The 19,958-nt window shown below is 42.9% G+C and overlaps 1 protein-coding gene across 7 annotated transcripts in view; it reads right to left on the bottom strand.

The window, feature by feature from the left end:
• Positions 1-19,958, bottom strand: part of DMD (dystrophin) — a 1,185,061-nt gene that overhangs the window by 521,192 nt on the left and 643,911 nt on the right. The gene's annotated exons all lie outside the window — the stretch shown is intronic.

Raw genomic sequence — 19,958 nt, 5'->3', positions numbered from 1 at the left:
CTATTTAGATTTAGGCTTTTTTCAAGTATAAATATTAAATACAACCTTCAAATTGATCAAAGACTTATCTAGCCTCATTTCACTATATAAAAAGATTTTATTTCACAAACTGCAGGCCCAACAGATGTATTTATTTATTTATCATATTTATACAGTATATTATTCTAAACAGGGGTTTAGGGTTTCCTAAAAATAATAATGACAACAACAGTACCACATAAAAAGTAACCATTCTCTAAGTTTGAAATTATATCACATGGCCCTTTTATGAAAATCTGAAACTAATATTATAGACCATTTTGAAATTGTCTAACAGTAGTAGAGACTTCAAATATTACTTTATATGCTATACATAAAGCTGACACCAGCCAGAGCATACAACTCAAAGATGTAGTGCAAGATTGGAAGAGGTAGAGAGATCTGGCCCATAGAATCGCCAAGATTTGGACAGAACTGAATGGATATTATCATCATGTAGGTATGTGATGCGCAAAGAACACCCAAATTATACATGTATTAAATATAAACTATGTGAACGGCTAGAGGAAAAAGTAAAGAATCTAGAGGCAACTCTAGCCAAACTCCAACCTATGCAAGAAAGCTATACGCAAATTGAACCAAATAATTAATAAATAACTCCCAGAGAATTTGATCCTACTGATAAACCCTTGGAGGAAGACAAATGGAGGTATGCCACACAAAGAAGGAAACATAATTATCAAGAAAAAAGCAGCATATATCTAACAAACCCCTGCTGCCCAATCTAACTCAACCAGAAGCAGCCCCACTAAAACTGAGGAATCAATTTCTACCCCAGATGAAAATATTCAGGCCCACAACCTCCCCCTCAAAGAAAACATGCAGACATCTAGAAAAGTGATATAATCAAATATACTGTTGTGAATCAATAAAAAGTTACTAGCATAAATGCAAATCAGGGTTTGGAAACCTGCACACCTGATTGGCCCTTATACAACAACTAGGAATTGGTCCATAAGTAGTCCCTGATTGGCCACTATTTTGACACTTCTCATTGGTTATAAGTTTGAACTTGTTGCACATGTCATTGGTTAATAAGGTAGCAGATAACCCTATAAAAGGGTTGCTGTTGCCCATAGCCTTGCTCTGTTCTGTTCTATTTTACGATTATTAAAGAGTTGAAGTCACTGGTCAGATGTCTGGTCTCCATTATTCCCCAAACTTAACATATACCTTAAAAAGTTACATCAAGAAACACACCTGAGATAAACAGAAAAGCACCCCAGACTGCACCCCCTAAAAAAGGAAGGTGAGTATTGGTGATACGAGATGCTATTCTCAAAGGAATAGGACCAGCCATCTGCAGACCAGCCATGCTATCTAGGGAGGTATGTTGTCTCCATGGAGCAAAAATCATTATGTGGCTGAGAACCTAACCAAAATAATTAGGCCCACAGATTACTACCCTTTCCTCCTCTTTCACATTGGGAAAAGACACACAATAAAGAATCTAAGTACAATATTGACAGATTATAAGCAATTAGGCAATAAAATTAATGAGCTAGGAGCACAAGTAGTGCTCATCAGTACTCCCAACAAAAGGTCAACACATGAGAGTAGGTATGATGAAGTTGCCATTACAGAAACCTGGTGGGATGAAACCCATGACTGGAATGTACTGATGGATGGATACAACTTGTTCAAAAGAAACAGATCAATAAAAAGAGGAGGTGGAGTTACACTAGATGTGAAAAGACAACTGCCTATCTACAGAAATGTACATGATCAAAGATAAAACCCTCCAGAATGTATATGGGTCAATATAAAAGGGGGAAAAGTGACATTGCCTTAGGTGTATATTGCAGGCCAACCAACCAATCAGAAAAAATAGATGAACTTTTTGCCAACCAGCATGTAGGAAGCATACCACAGTAGTAATGGAAGGCTGTAACTATCCAGATATAAATTGGAAGACAAACTTTGCAGTGAGTGGGAGATCAAACAGATTCCTAACCAACTTAGCCGACAACTATATCATCCAAAAGATAGAGGAGGGAACTAAAAATAAAGCTATATTGGTCCTAATTCTTACTAATAGAGAAGAAGTGATAGAGAGAGTAGAAATTGCTGGAATTTTGGATGAAAGTAACCATGACATACTGGAATTCAATATAATGTAAGCATAAGCAATAGAAAATAATTCAATCAGTGTCTTAAACTTTAAAAACTTTAAAAGAGCTGATTTTAACAAACTCAGAGAGCCTGAGAAAGATTCCATGGATGAAAATCCTAAAGGGATTTTCCTGACAGATTACACCTCAGAATTCTGAAGGAGCTGGCAGATGTTATCTTAGAACCACTATACCATATCTTTCAGAAAACCTGGAGCAAAAGGGCTCATGTGGTTCCCATCTTCAAGAAAGAAAAAAAACAGACCCAGGAAACCAGAGACTAATTGTACTACAACCACACAACCACACAAACAAACAAAAACACACAAGTAAGCAGTGGGGTACCACAAGGCTCCGTCTTAGGCCCCATTCAATATCTTCATAAATGACTTAGATGAGGGAATAAAAGGGGAATTCGTCAAATTTGCAGATGATACTAAACTGGCAGGAAAAGCCAACACCCCAGAAGACAAGCTCAGCATCCAAAAAGATCTTGACAAACTTGAACAATCGGCCTTATCCAACAAAATGAATTTTAATGTGGAGAAAAGCAAAGTTTTACATTTAGGCAGGAAAAATCAAAGGTATAATAAGTACAGATTAGGCGAGACCTGGCTCAAAAACAGTAACTGTGAGAGGGACCTTGGAGTCCTAGTGGATGATCACTTAAATATGAGCCAGAGGTGTGTAGCAGTAGCCAAAAAAGCTAATACAATCCTGGGTTGTATAAACAGAGGCATAGAATCAAGAGCATGTGAAATATTAGTTTTGCTTTATAAAATCTTAGAAAGACCACACCTGGAATACTGCAACCAATTTTGGTCACCATACTACAAAAAAGATATTGAGACTTTGGAAAAAGTTCAAAGAAGATAAACTAAGATGAGTTATAAAATAAGCCTGGAGACTAAACCATATGAAGAATGGCTGCAGGTTTTGGAAAAGAAGAGGGGGTCAAATTATTCTACGAAGCACCAGAGGGCAGGACAAGAAATAATGTTGGAAACTAATCAAAGACAGAAGCAATTTGGAATTAAGGAGAAATGTCCTAGCAGTGAGGACAATTAACCAGTGGAACAGCTTGCCTTCAAAAATTGTTGGCGCTCCATCACTGGAGGTTTAAAGAAGACAGTCAATTGTATGAAATGGTATAGGTTCTCCTGCTTGAGCAGGAGGCTGGACTAGAAGACCAAGATCCCTTCTAGCTCTATTCTATTCTAAATCATCATCATCATCATCATCATCATCATCATCATCATCATCATCATCCTACCTATGACTAGGGTACCTACTTATTCCTACCTATGAATCTTATGCCATCTAAACCAGGGGTCGCCAACCTTTTGGACCTCAGGGACCACCAAACTCATAATTTTAAATCCCAGGGACCACTAACAGGCTTTGTGGGCATGGCTTAATTTGTGGGTGTGGCTGGTGGTCATGTAACTGGCTGGGCATGGCTTGTATGTAAATATTATAAATATTTATATAAATATTGAATTTTTTATTTAAAAAAGAGCAACTTTTACCCAAAATCAGGCAAAGCAGGCAGGCAGATTGAGTTGCTCACAGAATCATTCAGAGATCTATCTATCTGCCTTTCTGGGGGGCATGTGACCTTTCCTTAAATCTGGATGATTTCCTTAGGATATCTTGTGAGGTGAGTGAGATCAGCTGGTATCTTTAAATGGTGCAAATGGATCTAAGGATTGCTTTTCCTGGGTGTGCTTTTTCTAAAGAGCTTAAATGACCTCTCTGCTAAAGGGTTTCACTTTATGAGCAAGAGATGGCTGCTTGATAGTTATCACTGCATTTTAACTATTTTCATTCCTCAAGGTGTTCTGGCACCTTGCCTGATTTGTAACTCCGGCTTGCACGTATTTTTAATCTAATGATTGGTATTTAGGACAACTTTTTGCAAGCATTTTGTATTTTTGTACAGGTAAACCTTGTCTTACAACAGTTCATTTAGTGACCATTCAAAGTTACAATGGCACTGAAAAAAGTGACTTATTACCATTTTTCACACTTATGACCGTTGCAGCATCCCCACTGTCATGAGAAGCCAGGCAAGGAGAAGCGCCCCTGAACATGAGTGATGCGAGTTGGCCATGTCCACCCAGTCATATGACCACCAGCCACACCCACCAATTAAGCCACGCCCACATAACTGGTTGTTAAAAATATTGAATCCCACCCTGGGACCCATCACACGCCCGTTGCCTGCACTGCCACTACTTTTGCTCTCGTTCTCAGCTTCTTCCATAGGGGTGCTCTTAAAGTTGATCTTTAAGAGCTGGAAGATGTTTCGTTAGATCACCGCCAACTCATCATTGGGAGAGGTGTAGTCCCTGAATACATGAGAAGTCTTGGGCAAAGTTCTCTGACTTTTAAATGCATCTGCACGGTGTCTGCCTTCCTTCACGCTCCTTGTGCACGCTGGGAGTACGTAACTGGAGCGAGAGAGAGCGAAGTTGGCTGCTATGAGGTGAGTGCCTTGGCTTCCCCTCTTGCTGCTCACAGTAGCCCTGAGCTGGTGTGGTTCTTTACTTGGGCAGCCAGACGGCCACAGCAGGGCCTGCAGCAGCAACAGGCAGTGCCGCAACAACCAGATACAGTAAGATTTGGCAGTGCAAATTTATCTCCAAGGAGCTTCTGGGGAAAAAAAACAAACCACCCCAAAACAAAACCCATTCAGCAAGCAGACTTGGCAGGCAGTCATGATCTTTAGTTGGACTTTTTTTTGTCAGCCCAAGGGTGGAGGAGGAGGAGGAGGGAGAAGGTACATAGGAAATCATGTGACTGAGTGGGCGTGGCCAACTCAATGTCACTTGCAGCAAGGTGTCACACCACCTTGCCAAGTTGGCCACACCCACCCAGTCACATAACCATCAAACCACACCCATCAAACAAGCCATGCCCACAGAACTGGTAGTAAAAAAATTTGAATCCCACCACTGCTACAGTGCTTTCAGTCTATCCTGACATCAGCTGAGTCACCTCCATTATCTTTGAGAACTAAACAACCTTTACACAAGAATTCTAACAATGTCTTACTCATAAAACCAATGCATCCTGGAGTCAACAATGTGCCACTCCAAGCTATGGTTTGAAAAGAACTGTGCTAATGCCAAAAAATTCTTGGTATATATTCAATATTATATTCAATAGCAATATCCCACCAGTGTCTTAAACTTTAAAAGAGCTGATTTTAATAGAGAGAGCCTAAGAAAAATTCCATGGATAAAAATCCTAAAGGGGAAAATAACTCAAGAAGCATGGGAAATACTGAAAAATATTGTCATAGAAGCCCATTCCAACACAATATCACTGAAAAAGAAAAAACAAATCCAAGAAGAAACCAGCATGGCTATACAAAGATCTCTCTAATAAACTGAAAGACAAAAAGGACAAGTACAAAAAATGGAAAGAATTAATTAACATAATTAACTTAATTAACATAATTAAGGCAAAATATCAGCAGATAGCTGATATCAGCAAAATCTATCCCAGAGTTCTGAAGGAGCTGGCAGATGTTATCTCAGAACCAGTGGTGGGATTCAATTTTTTTTACTACCAGTTCTGTGGGCGTGGCATGGTGGGCATGGCTTGGTAAGGATACTGCAAAATCCCCATTCCCTCCCAGCTCCAGGGGAAGGATACTGTAAAATGCCTATTCTCTCCCCACCCCACTAACCTGCTTTCCAGCTCTATTCTCTGTGCAGGGCAACAAAAGACCCAGCCAATCAGCTGGGACTTGGGAGGCAGAGAATAGATGGGGCGGGGCCAGTCAGAGGTGGTATTCCAAACTACTCAAAATTTCCACTACTGGTTCTGCAGAACGGATCAGAACCTACTGAATACCACCTCTGCTCAGAACCCTTGTACCATATGTTTCAAAAATCCTAGAGTACCAAGAAACTACAGAGGATTGGAAAAGAGCTGAGTACCTTGTTTATTCAAATGGACTTTAGATTTATTTTACAGTGAGTAAATGAGGATGATAATCGTATACTTGGGGGTACATTGGTAGGGGGTATCATTGATGCAACCACTGAAAAATCCAGATCCTATTTGGGACTAGAGATTCCTTCTTCCAGGCAGCACTCCAAAAAACCCATAGAAAAGTAACGCAAAAATTCCTTCTAACATAATGGTCAAGATATCCGTAAAGACAAATAACAAATGTATATGTTTGAACAAACAGTGTGAATTTGATTCATAATTCAGTGACAAGCCAGTGCAACTAAACCAGGAGAAATGATAGATAGTCTTACAAATAACATTGGAGAGACAGCCATATTCTGAATCACATAATGCACGTGAACAATAATCTGTTCAGAAGGTAACCAATATATGTGTCATAGAATCCAAAGTAACTTTATCCACATAAACCATCCATCGCAGCATCCCTTGATATATCTCTCACCTGAACACTTCAATCATAAGTATTATATTTCAAAGTGATTAGTACAGCTACTGAATAATAAAATGCTAAAATCCAAGTGACCAAATTTATATTGTTAAAAGTGAATTAGGAAGGTGGACAATGTTTGCGTTTGTTGTAAATCTCTATACCTATAACAAACCTAGATCTATTTCTCATTAAAACAATTAAAATAGCAAAAGTAATGACATATACCCAAAGGTAAGTATGTAAATTATAACAATCTAAATTATTTCAGTTTATTTAGGAAATATCTATGTTTATGTAGCTAAGAACAAGCTTTCTTATAAACTAAGAGTGGCAGGTTTGTTTTAAACAGCTAACCACACAGTTTGGTCTTGCATAAAATCAAGAAACTCCTACCACACCTGGAACATTCAGTTGCAAATTAATTTAACAGATGCAGAGCCATGGGTACTGGAGATTCAGACCACAGAGCTTCCTACATCTCTCCTGGCAAGCTTGGTAAAGCAAATGGCCAGGAAGAAAATGCTTCCAAATTTCAGAGATATTGCTGGGAACAGACAAAAAGCAAATAATTACCTCATTAACATGCTTGATTTGTGTAATTACCACACAATTATCACAATATGCAAAGTACATTAGTTGCATATTGCACATACATTTAACAGATTAACAGAGTTGGAAGGGACCTTATAGGTCATCTCGTCCTACCCCCTGTCCAAGCAGGAGATCCTACATCATTTCTGACAAATGGCAGTGCAATCTCTTCTTGAAAGACTCCAGTGATTAAGCTCCCATGACTTCCGAAGGCAAGCTGTTCCATTGGTTGATTGTTCTCACTGTCAAAAAAATTTATCCTTATTTCTATGTTGACTCTCTCCTTGATCAATTTCAATCCATTCTTCCTTGTCTGACCTTTGGGTGCCTTGGAAAACAGTTTGACATCTTACTTTCTGTGGCAGCTATTGGAACACTGCTATCATGTCTCCCCTGGTTCTTCTCTTCACCAGACTAGCCATGCCCAGTTCCTGTAACCATTCTTCATATGTTTTAGTCTCCAGTCCTCTAATCATCCTGCCTGCACTTCTCTGAACTTTTTCTAGAGTCTCAACATCTTTTTTGTAGTGTGGTGACCAAAACTGGATGCAGTACTCTAGGTGTAGTCTTACTAAGGATTTATAGAGTGGTATTAGCAGGGGTGGGATTCTACTGGTTCGTACCAGTTCTATAGAACCAGTTGTTAATGTTCCCGGTAGTTCTTAGAACTGGTAAAACGGACCCCTGGCTGGCCCTGCCCCTCTCCACCTGCTTCTCTGCTCAAAAACCCAGTTTTTCTTATTGTGCATGTGCAACATTTTGCGCGCATGCATGCCAATCCTTGCCTCATTCTCCCCCGCCCACCCCTCCCTTCACGGCCCAGTTATTCAATATTGTGCATGCGTGACATTGCGCACATGCGCAACAATCGGGGAGAGCATTCTCCCCTGCCACCAGTCTCGCTCCTCAGTTCCCGGCCCAGTCAGCCATTATTACGCATGCGCGACATCGCGCGCATGCGCAACAATAGCTGATTGCATTCTCCCCCACCTGCCCTGTCACTACTTATAGTGCATGTGCGCTACCTACAAATGTTTTCCTGCCCGGCGCCATCGCTCCCACCAGCAACAACAGCAGCAGCAGCAGCAGCAGCAGCCGAGCCAGCCAGCCAGCCAGCCAGTCGTCGCTGCCTTCCTTCTGCCACCCTGCTGGGTGACTGAGGGCAAGCCGCAAGCCCCAGTCGCCACCGTATCTAGCCACCCTTGCCCGCCCGGCCTGCCTCCCAGGCCCTGCCTTGCCTGGCCTGCCTCCCAGGCCTGCCTTGCCTGGACCGCCTGCTTCGCCCAGATTACGTCCCCCAGCCTCCGAAGATGTGGATTGGTGAGTAAAACTTCCAACCTGGTTGCCTACCTGCCGCCACCAGCCCCGGTCGAGTGCCAACTCCCGGGACACCCACCGCCCTTGCCGACACTGCCTGCCACACCTGCCGCCATCTTCCCTTGCCCACAGACCTCCATTGTTGCTGCCTTGCCTTCCCACCACTAATTGGTGAGTGAGGAGGCAAAGGTAGCAAGCCCCGCTGGTCCCCTACCTCCTCCTGCCACCACCACTGCCAGCCCCAGTCAAGTGCCGACTCCCAGGCGGCCCCAGCTGCCCTTGCTACCAGCCTTGGCCATCTGGTAGCCGCCATCTTTGGCCAGCCGCCATCTTGGCTAAGCCAGTGCCATCTTCACCCGCCCATAGCCCACTGCACCATTGTTGCTGCCTTGCCTTCTCACCACCAGTTGGTGAGTGAGGAGGCAAGGCAGCAAGCCCTGCCGGTCGCCGACCTTCTCCTGCTGCCGCCACTGCCAGCCCCGGTCAAGTGCCGACTCCCAGGCCGGCTGCCCAGCCGTCCTCGCCACAGCAAGCTCGAAGAAGACTGAGGAGGACCCCGGTGTAGCTGGCTAGCCAAGTTGCCTGCCTCATTTTTGGTAAGTTGCTTTTTTATTTATGTATTTATTCACTTTTTTAGTATCTGTTTTGGCTTTTATTAATAAAAAAAACAAAACAGATACTAAAGAAATAAATACATAAATAAAAATTATTTTACTATTTTACTATAAAAATTATTTTACTATTCATCTTGATACTTGTTTGTTTCTCCTTTGCTTTTTACTATTAGGAAAAAGCAAAGCAAAAACAAGTATCAATATATAACAACAGCAATGTAACAAAAACATTTCCATACATAAAAAGCAAAAGCAAAGCAGAAACATAAATATCAGCAGTGTAAATAAATACAGCAGTGTAACAGGAAAATTATTTAAATTTCTTTGTATTGGCTTATTTCTAATTTGTTAATTATATCAACATGTTTATAATTATCAACCTTCTGTATTTAATTCATACATAGCAATGATCATTCTCCACCTAATTTCTACTCTTATCTCTATCCGTTTCTGCACATTGTAATTTTTTAATTTCATTTTCATCTATGGGGATCTCTTCATTTTTCCACTGTTGTGCAAACATAATTCTAGCCACTGTTAACACGTGTAACATTAAATATGTATTGTACTCTCTTTATTTATGTGGGTACCAATAAAAATATTTCTGGTTTTAAAATTTAAATCTATATGTTGCTTTACCATTTTTGCTAACCTTGACACTACATCGTCTTGAAAAGCTACACTAGCAGAGCCTAATACTGAATTCATATATTCCAGTTTTTTAAACTGAGGAATAATGACTGTTACTGATCGTTGATGTAAGTCTGTTACTGAACTGTTTTTTGATACTGGACTTTGATATTTGGATTATCCCTGAACTGAAACCTGACTGCTTTACCTGTGAATGACTTGGACTGCTTATCTTGGACTTTGCTTAAATGTTTATTGGAAATAAAAACTTACATTTACTGTACAGTGTATCTGTGTGCTGTGTGTGTGTTATTCTTCACTACTCTCACTACGTCTCCCTGTATGCGCTCATTCTCCTAACGGGGAATTACCTCAACAGTACTATTATCTTTTTTGGGGTACTATATATATCTGCATAAGATTGTAAAAAGCTTCAGTACATTTTTAAGCTGCATTCTAAAAAGGTTAGGTGACCAAACATGGCTTCCCCTGGCTTCTCTCTCTCTCTGCTATAGAGAGAGCATTCAGTTAGGGACTGTTGGTCCAGGTAAGTAGTCTTGGCTAGGAAAGATTTTTGTGCCACTATTGGCACAAAATAACAAACTCCTTTGGTTTGTTAATAATATTTCCATTTTAAGTGCTCTTTTTCAGTTAATGAATTGTAATTATGAAAATATCAACCATTCTTTTATATACACAGTGCAACATCTTTTTTATAGACAGTCATTTTCAAATCCATTTTCAGTTCCATCTCAGTCTTGTCTAGTGAAACTTGTTCCTCTTCCATAACATCTTTTAAACACTAACTAGCTATAGTATCAGGGACTTTTAAAAGTAACTGAATATTACTGATCTCTGTTCCTCGCCTGCTTTCTTCGCTTGCCACTGCCTTCACCACTCAACTTACAACAACAATCGAGTCCAAACCAGTACATTGTTGATATTTTTTTTGCAGCATATTACCAAGATGAAAAGGCAAATGAGTTTGTCTGCTTTCTTCGGCAAGAAAACAAAAGGAGTTCCAAAAGAGACACAACCACAACCATTGGAGTCTGAGGATAGTGGTGCCAGAGGAAAGAGCCAGCATATCATCCACACTGCAAACAGAGGAAAGAGCCAACACATCATCCACACTACGACCAGAGGAAAGAGCCAGCACGTCATCCACATCTCAACCAGGGGAAAGAGCCAGCACATCATCTACATCTCAACCAGGGGAAAGCAGTGCCAGCACATCATCAGGTACTAGAAGAACTGAATCAGACATTGAAAGGGACCTTCCTGACTGCTGGACACTGCAGCAGTACAATAATTTTAGGGAAAAATATGATGGACTTGGAAGTTTCCCAGAAAAAAATAGGTTGCAAGTATTGCAGAAGAATTGAAATTACAACCAAAGAAAAAAGTGTCCACGGAGCTAAGGAATGGAAGAATTACAAATTGAACCATCAGGATAAAGTAAAAAAATACAAGCTTTCCACAGGACTGGAGAAGATGACTGAGAAATATCTGGGTAGTACATGTAGAGCGTTTACTACAGTGTATAGTCTGGTACAAACGTGCAGATGATTTTCATATACAGAAGATCTAACTGAATTACAAATAACAAATGGTTTAGATTTGGGAACAGGGTTGCATTCACGTAAAACTGCTGTTGCAATAGTAGATTTCATTGCAAAAGACATCAGGAAACATTTATTTAGCAAAATTTCCAAACAATTTGAGATTGAAATTATAAAAATTGGCAGAGTTTTTGGACCAAGATGGGCTGCCTGTAGTTTAAGATCAACCCTAGCTGTGTGGTGGGCTTATCCAGTGCTACATCAGTTTTTTTGTTCAAATAAAAAATACTCTGGTATGGCTGCCCATCTTGAAAATACATATTTTCTCACTGATTTGGCCTTGATGACTGATCTCCTAGATGAAATATCTCTTCTTTCTAAAGCATTGCAAGCGAGAAACATAGACATTATGAAGGCTGAAAAACTTGTGATAAGATCAATTAGATCATTTGAAATGCTTATGGAGGAAAAGGGTGCATATGAAAAAAGGTTGATGAATTACTTCAGAAATTAGGCCACGCCCACAGAACCAGTCAGTGGTCCCTGGGATCTAAAATTATGAGTCTGGTGGTCCCTGAGGTCCAAAAGGTTGGCGACCCCTGTTCTAGTCCAACCTCCAGCTCAGGCAAGAAAACTGAGGATGCCAAATTCTGAGTAGAAATCCTGGGAAAGGTGTCAGAATAACAGAATAACACTTAGAAGGGACCTTGTGATGAACCCTATATCATTTCAGAAAAATGGCTGTCCAGTCTTGTCTTAAAAACTTCCATTGACTGAGCACCCAGAACTTCTGGAGACAAGCAGTTTCACTGGTTAATTGTTTTCACTGTCAGGAAGTTTCTCCTTAGTTTTAGGTTGCTTTTCTCTGTTCAGTTTCCATCCATTGCTTCTTGTTTGCATTCTGCTTCTTTGGAAAATGAATTCTTTGTCCCCCTTTCTTTGTGGTAGCCCCTTAAAAGCCTGTTGCCTATCACACTCTTGGGTAAAGCATGTGAGCCATTTCCTCCTTTCAGAGGTCCATGAAAGTACATCTATAGTATGCATATAATAAAGTCAAAAAAGGTGAACAACGTTTTTACAGAACTATAGATAAGTTGAGGCTGGGTGACAAGGAGGGGAGGGGCCAGGTGAGGCACCCCTTAATGTGAGTGACATTGAGCTAGCCATGCCCACCTAGTCACATGACCACCAAGCACACCCACCCAGTCACATGACCACCAAGAAACGCCCACCAAATAAGCCATGCCCACAGAACCGGTAGTAAAAATGTTTGAATCCCACCATTGCTAGAGATATTATTAAAACTATTGCAGTCAGTTCAGCAGAAGCAGAAAGGGGCTTTTCACAGATGAACATAATATGTTCAGAGGACAGAAGTCGCCTTACAGTTTCCAATATTACAAACCTCCTGACCATCAGTCTAATTGGCTTACCTCTGCAAGAATGGGACCCTGTTCCTATAGTAAAGAAGTGGTTATGGGCACATCACACAGCTGGTGATGCTCGTGTTAAACACAAGAAAACTGTAACTCAGGACGATAATAGAAAAGCAATTTGGCAGTACTTTAATAAGTTTTATTGTTTTTTGTAAAGTTTTGTTATATAATAGTTTTTGATTAATATTTTAAAATGTTGTAACAATATAGTTTGTGTATCTTTTTTACTATTTAAGCATTAAAGGCATGACATAATAAACTACCTTTTGTTTTGGTATATCTTTTTTTAGTACTTAGTCATTAGGGCAAAGGAGTGATGTTGAGTTGGCCTCGTCCAACCCTCTGCAGCCCTCTTCATAGCTCCCTGAGCTGCCCAGGCCTTGCCTTGTCCTCCCCGTAGCTGCCTGGGCCTCTCCTTGCCCTCCCCATAGCTCCTTGTAGCTGCCTGGGCCTTGCCCTGCCCTCCCCGTAGCTGCCTGGGCCTCACCTTGCCCTCCTTGTAGCTCCTGTAGCTGCCTCGGCCTCGCCTTGCCCTCCTTGTAGCTCCCCGTAGCTGCACAGGTCTCACCTTGCCCTCCTCGTAATTCCCTGTAGCTGCCCGGGCCTTGCCTTGCCCTCCCCATAGCTGCCCGGGCCTCGCCTTGCCTTGCTCTCCCTGTAGCTCACCATAGCTGCCCAGGCCTCGCCTTGCCCTCACCATAGCTCTTCAGGCCTTGCCCAGTCCTCCTCGTAGCTCCCTAGGCCTCACCCTGCTCTCCGTGGGCCTCCCCATAGCTCACTGGGCCTCGCCCTGCCCTCTCGAGGGCTCCCCAGGACTTGGAAACTAGCAAAAAACAGAAAACCTCAGTCACAAGACTGTGTGGGATGTTGTAACTGGTCGTATGTGTGTGTGCATGTGCATGTATGTGTGTGCATCACTGTCAAAACACCAAAACAAGTCAAGTAGCTCTGTGGAGGTCAGTCATAAATTAGAACACTTGCTAAGCAACTGGCCATTAAGCAAGGACCACTTATATTTGGTTTGCCAGTCACATGGCCACCCAGCCATGCTCAGCCAGCCAGCCATGCCCACCCAATCATATGACCACCAAGCCACACCCACAAATTAGGCCATGCCCACAGAAACGGTTGTTAAGAAATTTGAATCCCACCCCTGGGTATTAGTACCTCACTTGATCTTGATTTTATCCCTCTGTTAATGCAACTTAGGATTGCATTAGCCTTTTTGGCTGCTGCTGCACACTGCTGGCTCATACTTAACTGGTTGTCCTCTAAGAGTCCAAGATCCCTCTCACAGTTACTGCTATTAAGCCTGGTTTTACCCAGTCTATATGTGTGCTTTTGGTTTTTCTTGCCTAAGTATAGGACTATACTTTTCTCTACATTGAATTGCATTTTGTTAGATAGGGCCCAGTGTTCAAGTCTGTCAAGATCCATCTGGATCTTGAGCCTATCTAGGGTGTTAGCTATTCCTGCCAGCTTAGTATCATCTGCAAATTTGGTAAGTTCCCCTTCTATTCCTTTATCTAAGTCGTTTATGAAGATATTGAAGATTACTGGGCCCAAGACGGAAGCTTGTGACACTGATGATACTTCCCTCCATGTAGATTTAGACCTGTTAAGGACTACTTGTTGAGTATGGTTTGTCAGCCAGTTGTGAATCCATCTGTAGGTGATGCTATCTATCCTACTTTTTTCTAGCTTACCAAGAAGTAGGTTGTGGGCTACTTTGTTGAATGCCTTGCTGAAGTCTAATTATTTGTTTGTTTGCCAGACATGTACAAAATAGCAGGTATAAGTATGAACATAAACATGAACAAAGAAAGTAAATACAAATAAATGGGGATGGTAAAACAGGGAGGTAGGCACACTGGTGCGCTTATGCATGGCCCCTTTACAAACCTCTTAGGAATGGAGTGAGGTTGGTATTTTGCTAGTCTACTAATTTAGTCACTATGTTGAAGAATGAAATAAGATTGGTTTGGCATGATCTGTTTTTAACAAACTGCTAGTTATTACTTTACTTTTCTAGATGTTGGCAGATCTGTTTTTTGATTATCTTTTCCAGTATCTTCCCGGGTATTGATGTTAGGCTGATTGGACTGTAGTTTCCTGGGTCTGTTCCCCCCCTTTTTTAGTTAAATTTTTTTTATTTTAAACAAACATAGACAAATAAAACATAACACCATCTTCCAGCTACATACATTCCCTTTTTTGAAGATGGGAACCACATCAGCTCTTTTCCTGGTAATTCCCCAGTGCTCCAGGATTTTTGAAAGATGTGGTACAATGGTTCTGAGATGACCTCTGCTAGCTCCTTTGGAACTCTGGGATGTAATCCATCAGGTCCCAGTTCTCAGCTGTTCATCCGAAGTTAGAGCCGTAAACAGACCACACACTCCTTTTTGATTTCGTGAAGTTTTTAATTAGCCTTTCGTGCCCAAAACAGCAGGTAACAACGAGAACAAAATACAATAAAGTCGGCTCTGGGTTGCGTTGCAATTTAGAGCTGTATTTATAAATAACAGTCACTAGATAATCACTTAATACCTATAACTATCTTCCAGCCGCCTTTGCTGCCTAACATCTGGAACGTTTTACTTAGGTTCGGTAACTTTCCCCCAGCCTTGTATTGGCATTTCCATGATTCTTCACAACTTTGCCTTATCTTGTGCAACAAGATACCTAATTACACAACCACCCGTGATTCTGATACATTATTGCAATCTTTAGCCATGAGTCCTCAGCGCAGTACAACTTTCTCTCAGGGTGCTGATGTCAGGTATACATGGCTTATTTCTCGGAACTCCCCAATCATTGGCACTTCTCAGTCTAATGCTGACACAATGATGCAACCAAGTTTGTTCCTTGAGGTCAGGAATGTGTGCGTATCGCTGTATCAAGCTTCAGTTGTCTCGGCTCCATATAGTTTATAAACGGAGTGGTGACACCAGTGATTTGTGTTCATCGAGATCAGATAGGTGTTCTCTTAGTATTTGTTTTGCTTATTTTAACTTTTATTTCTGGTCTGTCTTTTACAGTTATGTTTTTGGTAGGTTGGACTATAGTTTCTTTTTGTGTGAAAACCAATGCAAAGAATGAGTTAAGCAGCTCTGCTTTCTCTCTATTGCTTTGCCGTCTTCTCTCTTTCGTGGACTGACTGTTTCCTTGATATTTTTTTTTGTTATTTACATGTTGGAAAAAACTTTTTTTATTATCTTTGACTTTTGTTGCAAGTCTTTGTTTATTCTGAGTCTTTGCTTTCCTGACGTCATCTCTGCAGATTCTGGCTATTCTGCTGATATTCTGCCTTAGTTGTGTGTCCCCTTTTCCACTTTTTGTACTTGTCCTTTTTGTCTTTCAATTTGTCAGAGAGATCTTTGTACAGTCATGCTGATTTCTTATTGAATTTCTTGGGGTTTTTTTCCTCAGTGGTATGGTCTGGGTTTTTATATTGTTTTATGCTTTCTGTTAAATCGCGGGAAAGGAGACTCGAGACCAGTGTGACTTCTTAGCTCTTTATTTAATGTATAGATCTGTGCAAGATCTTGGAGTATGCTAATATAGAACACCCCTCCCCTCTTGGTTCAGTCCTACGTAACATAGTCCCATAAGTAGGCGGGGCTCTTTACGTGCCTACTTGACCTGCGCAGCTCAGTTGTTGCTTGGTCTTCGGCTGGATCAGACGGGATCCTTGTTGCTCTCGTCCTTCTTGATGGAACTGCCTAGAAGGGTGAGTCAGGCCTATTGCTGCAACTCCCACCCGGTCTATCTGGGTCGGTCGAGTTGTCGGCTCCACTGCTCCCTCCTGGTCTTTCCGGGCTGGTTGAGCTGGCTTGGCTGCTTCTTCCAGGTGAGGCTTCATGTTGTTCATCCGCTGATGTTTCCCTTCTGCCGAAGTCGTCTGCCAGTAAGTAGTGTTGGTTTGTTTTTCTGTCTATTGGTTTTGGTTGGGGGTATTCGGGTTGTTGCTGTGTTCTGGGAGAATTTTCTCCTCCCTTTTGGTTAATGTTTGGGGTTTCTCCCCCCCCCTCTGGTTTTTTTATTCATGGCTATTTGTGGTGTTTGTGTGTTGCCCATGTTGTCGGTGGTTGTTCTCGACCTTAGTTGGTCGATGTGTCGTTTCCAGCTTCTTCCATCTTCTGTTTCCAGCCGGTATGACCAGGGGCCCGTCACCTGGGTTATTTTGGCTGGTACCCAGAGCGGGTTCCCTGTGAAATTTTTTGCGTAGACTGCGTCTCCCGGAGTAAATATGGGTATTTACTAGATGAGTCTGGTGGTTTTTCGGGGTTGTATGTGGGGTGCAGCCTGTCTAATTGTGATCGTAATTTTCTGCCCATCAGTAGCTCTGCTGGGCTTTTGTTTGTCGTCGTGCTGGGTGTTATGTGTTGTATCAAGAGCATTTTATTAATTTTGTCGTGTATGTCCCCGGTGTCTAGTTTTTCTATCGTGTCTTTCATGTAACGAACCATTCGTTCCACCCGCCCGTTCACCGCTGGATGAGCGGGCGCTGTCAAGGCATGTCGTATACCCCGTTCAGCAAGAAATTTTTCGAATGACAACGCCATGAATTGCGGCCTGTTGTCTGACACTAGCAAGTCCGGTAGTCCATGGGTGGCAAAAAGTTTTGTAAGTTTTTTGATAACAGCCTCCGTGGTGGTGGATTTCATGACACTGACCTCCAGCCAGTTCGAGTAAGCATCGACTGTTATTAGGAATGTGTGTCCCTTTGTGGGTCCGGCAAAATCTATATGGACCCTTGACCATGGCCCTCTGGGGGTTTCCCATTCAGTAGCAGGCGCAGAAGGGGGGTTTGGTCTAGATTTTTGGCATTTTACGCATCTCGCCACCCATGTTTCAATATGTTTGTCCATCCCTGGCCACCAAGCGTAACTCCTGGCCAGGACTTTCATTTTAACGATGCCTGGGTGTCCCTCATGCAGCATGGTCAGCACCCTTTTTTGTAACGTCTCTGGAACCACAACTCTGTCCCCCCATAAAACACAACCCCTTTGTGTGAATAGCTCAGTCTGTCGGTTCCGGAAAGGTTTAAACTGATCGCCGCCGTCGGTTTCCGGCCACCCTTTTTTCACCCAGTTCAAAACTCGCGCCAGTTGCCTGTCTTTATTAGTCTCTTTGGCAATGTCTGACACGGTCAGGGCTGAGTTGGGTAATGTCTCTATGTGTAGTGTAGATGTTGTGGGTGCCGGGTCGTCTTCCAGGTCAGGTAGGGGGGAGCGGCTCAGTGCGTCTGCGTGTGAGATGCTTTTTCCAGGTCGGTGCATTAGTTGGTAGTCGTAGACGGCAAGGAATTCGGACCACCTTGTCATCTTGGTGACAATATGTTTGGGGTGGCCTTGTTCCCTGCCAGTATTCCTAGTAGTGGTTTATGGTCAGTGATAAGGGAAAAAGTCCTACCGTACAGGTACTCGTGGAACTGCTTCACACCAGTGATCGCTGCTAGCGCCTCCTTGTCCAGCTGGCTATAATTCCTCTCTGCCCTGGACAATGTCTTGGAGAAGAATGCGATTGGCGCTTCTCTCCCATCTGGCAGAGTGTGGCTTAGGATGGCTCCGACACCAAATGGTGAAGCGTCGCAGGTCACGGTCAGCGGTAGGGTTTCATTGTACTGAAACTGATGGACTGGACTGGACTGGACTGATTCTGATGTTAGCAAGTCTTTTATTTTCTGGAATGCGGTTTTCCCCGCTTTCCCCAGGACCAGGGGGCTGTCTTGTCTAGCAGCCTATGTAGGGGTTCCGCTGTTGTTGCCTTCTGTGGCAGAAAAACATTATAAAAGTTAATAAGTCCAAGGAAAGCCTGCAGCTCCATTTTATTCTGAGGTCTAGGGGCTTCTTTGATGGCTTTAACTTTCTTTTCGGTGGGGTGGATTCCATTTTTGTCAATCAAATACCCCAGGAACTCTACTTTCTCTGTGCATAGTTGGCACTTTTCTTTTTTTACTTTGAGCCCTGCTTCTTTAAATTTTTGCAGGACTTCCCTGAGACGGCTTTCTAATTGGTTTTTGTTCTTCTCCGATACTAGCACGTCATCAAAATAAGGCACCACCCCTTTGATTCCTTGTAATAATCATTCCATTAGACTCTGGAATACCCCTGGGGCCACGCTGACTCCGAATTGGAGTCTTTTGCAACGGGATGCCCCCCTGTGGGTCATGATAGTCTGTGCCTTGGCTGTCTCGGCGTCGACTAGCAGCTGCTGGTATGCCTGTGCCAGGTCGAGCTTTGCAAACACTTTTCCTCCCCCCAGCGAGTGTAGGAGGTGCTGTACCACTGGAACGGGGTATGCACTCTGTTGCAATGCATGGTTGAGGGTGGCCTTGTAATCACCGCAGATTCTCACGGAGCCGTCTGGCTTTATTGGAGTGACTATTGGGGTTTCCCACTGTGCATGGTCTATCTGTTCCAGGACCCTTGTGCGATGAGCTTGTCTAGTTGCTCATCAATTTTGGGTTTGAGTGCGAAGGGCACTCATCGTGGCTTAAGGCGGATTGGGGCAATATTTGGGTTCAGGTTAAAAGAGATTGGGGACCCCCAGTACTTGCCTAATTTGCTGTTGAAGACCTCCTGGAAGTCCTTCCTGAGGGTCTCCTCCCAGTCTGTTTCAGTGACGTGGTTGATGCCAGTCACCTCAATCCTCAATGGCATGAACCATTCCAGTCCCAGCAGGCTTGGGCGGTCTTTATCCACAATAGTCAGCGGGAGTACCTCTGTATGCCCTTTAAAAAGTACCTGAAAGTGTCCGATTCCGACCACGGAAACTTTCAGGGTCAGTCTCTGGTTCTCCAACTCTCGTCTGCGTATGCTGGGTACCAGACGCTTAATTGTATTCCAGAAGACCATGGAGAGATAGGATCCACCTCCATGTTGCACGGCTGGCCTTCGATGTTTACCTGCACGTGCACTTTTTGGGCATCGGTTGTGTTCGAGGGCCCGACGATGACCGTCTGGTGGGTCTTTTCCTTTCGCCGGGTTTCACTGAGCCGCTTGCTTCTTCCCTTGCGGCTCCATCGGCTCTCTGCGTGCCGGTCTCTGGTTCTGGGGGGGTTGCCATCTCGTCGCCTGGGGCTATAATTTCTCTTGTTCCAGCAGACTTTGGCAATGTGTCCCCGTTTTTCACAGTGCCGGCAAATGGCGTCTAGGAACCGGCACTCTGAACAGGGATGGTCTCCTCCGCACCCGGCACACTGGAACCCCGACTTACGACCTTTCCGCTCCCAT

The sequence above is a fragment of the Notechis scutatus genome, chromosome 5, assembly GCF_049901735.1.
Source record: "Notechis scutatus isolate UNSWTSFEM ecotype Mainland chromosome 5, rNotScu1.2, whole genome shotgun sequence".
NCBI lineage: Eukaryota > Metazoa > Chordata > Lepidosauria > Squamata > Elapidae > Notechis > Notechis scutatus.
This window is presented reverse-complemented; position numbering and strand designations above follow the sequence as displayed.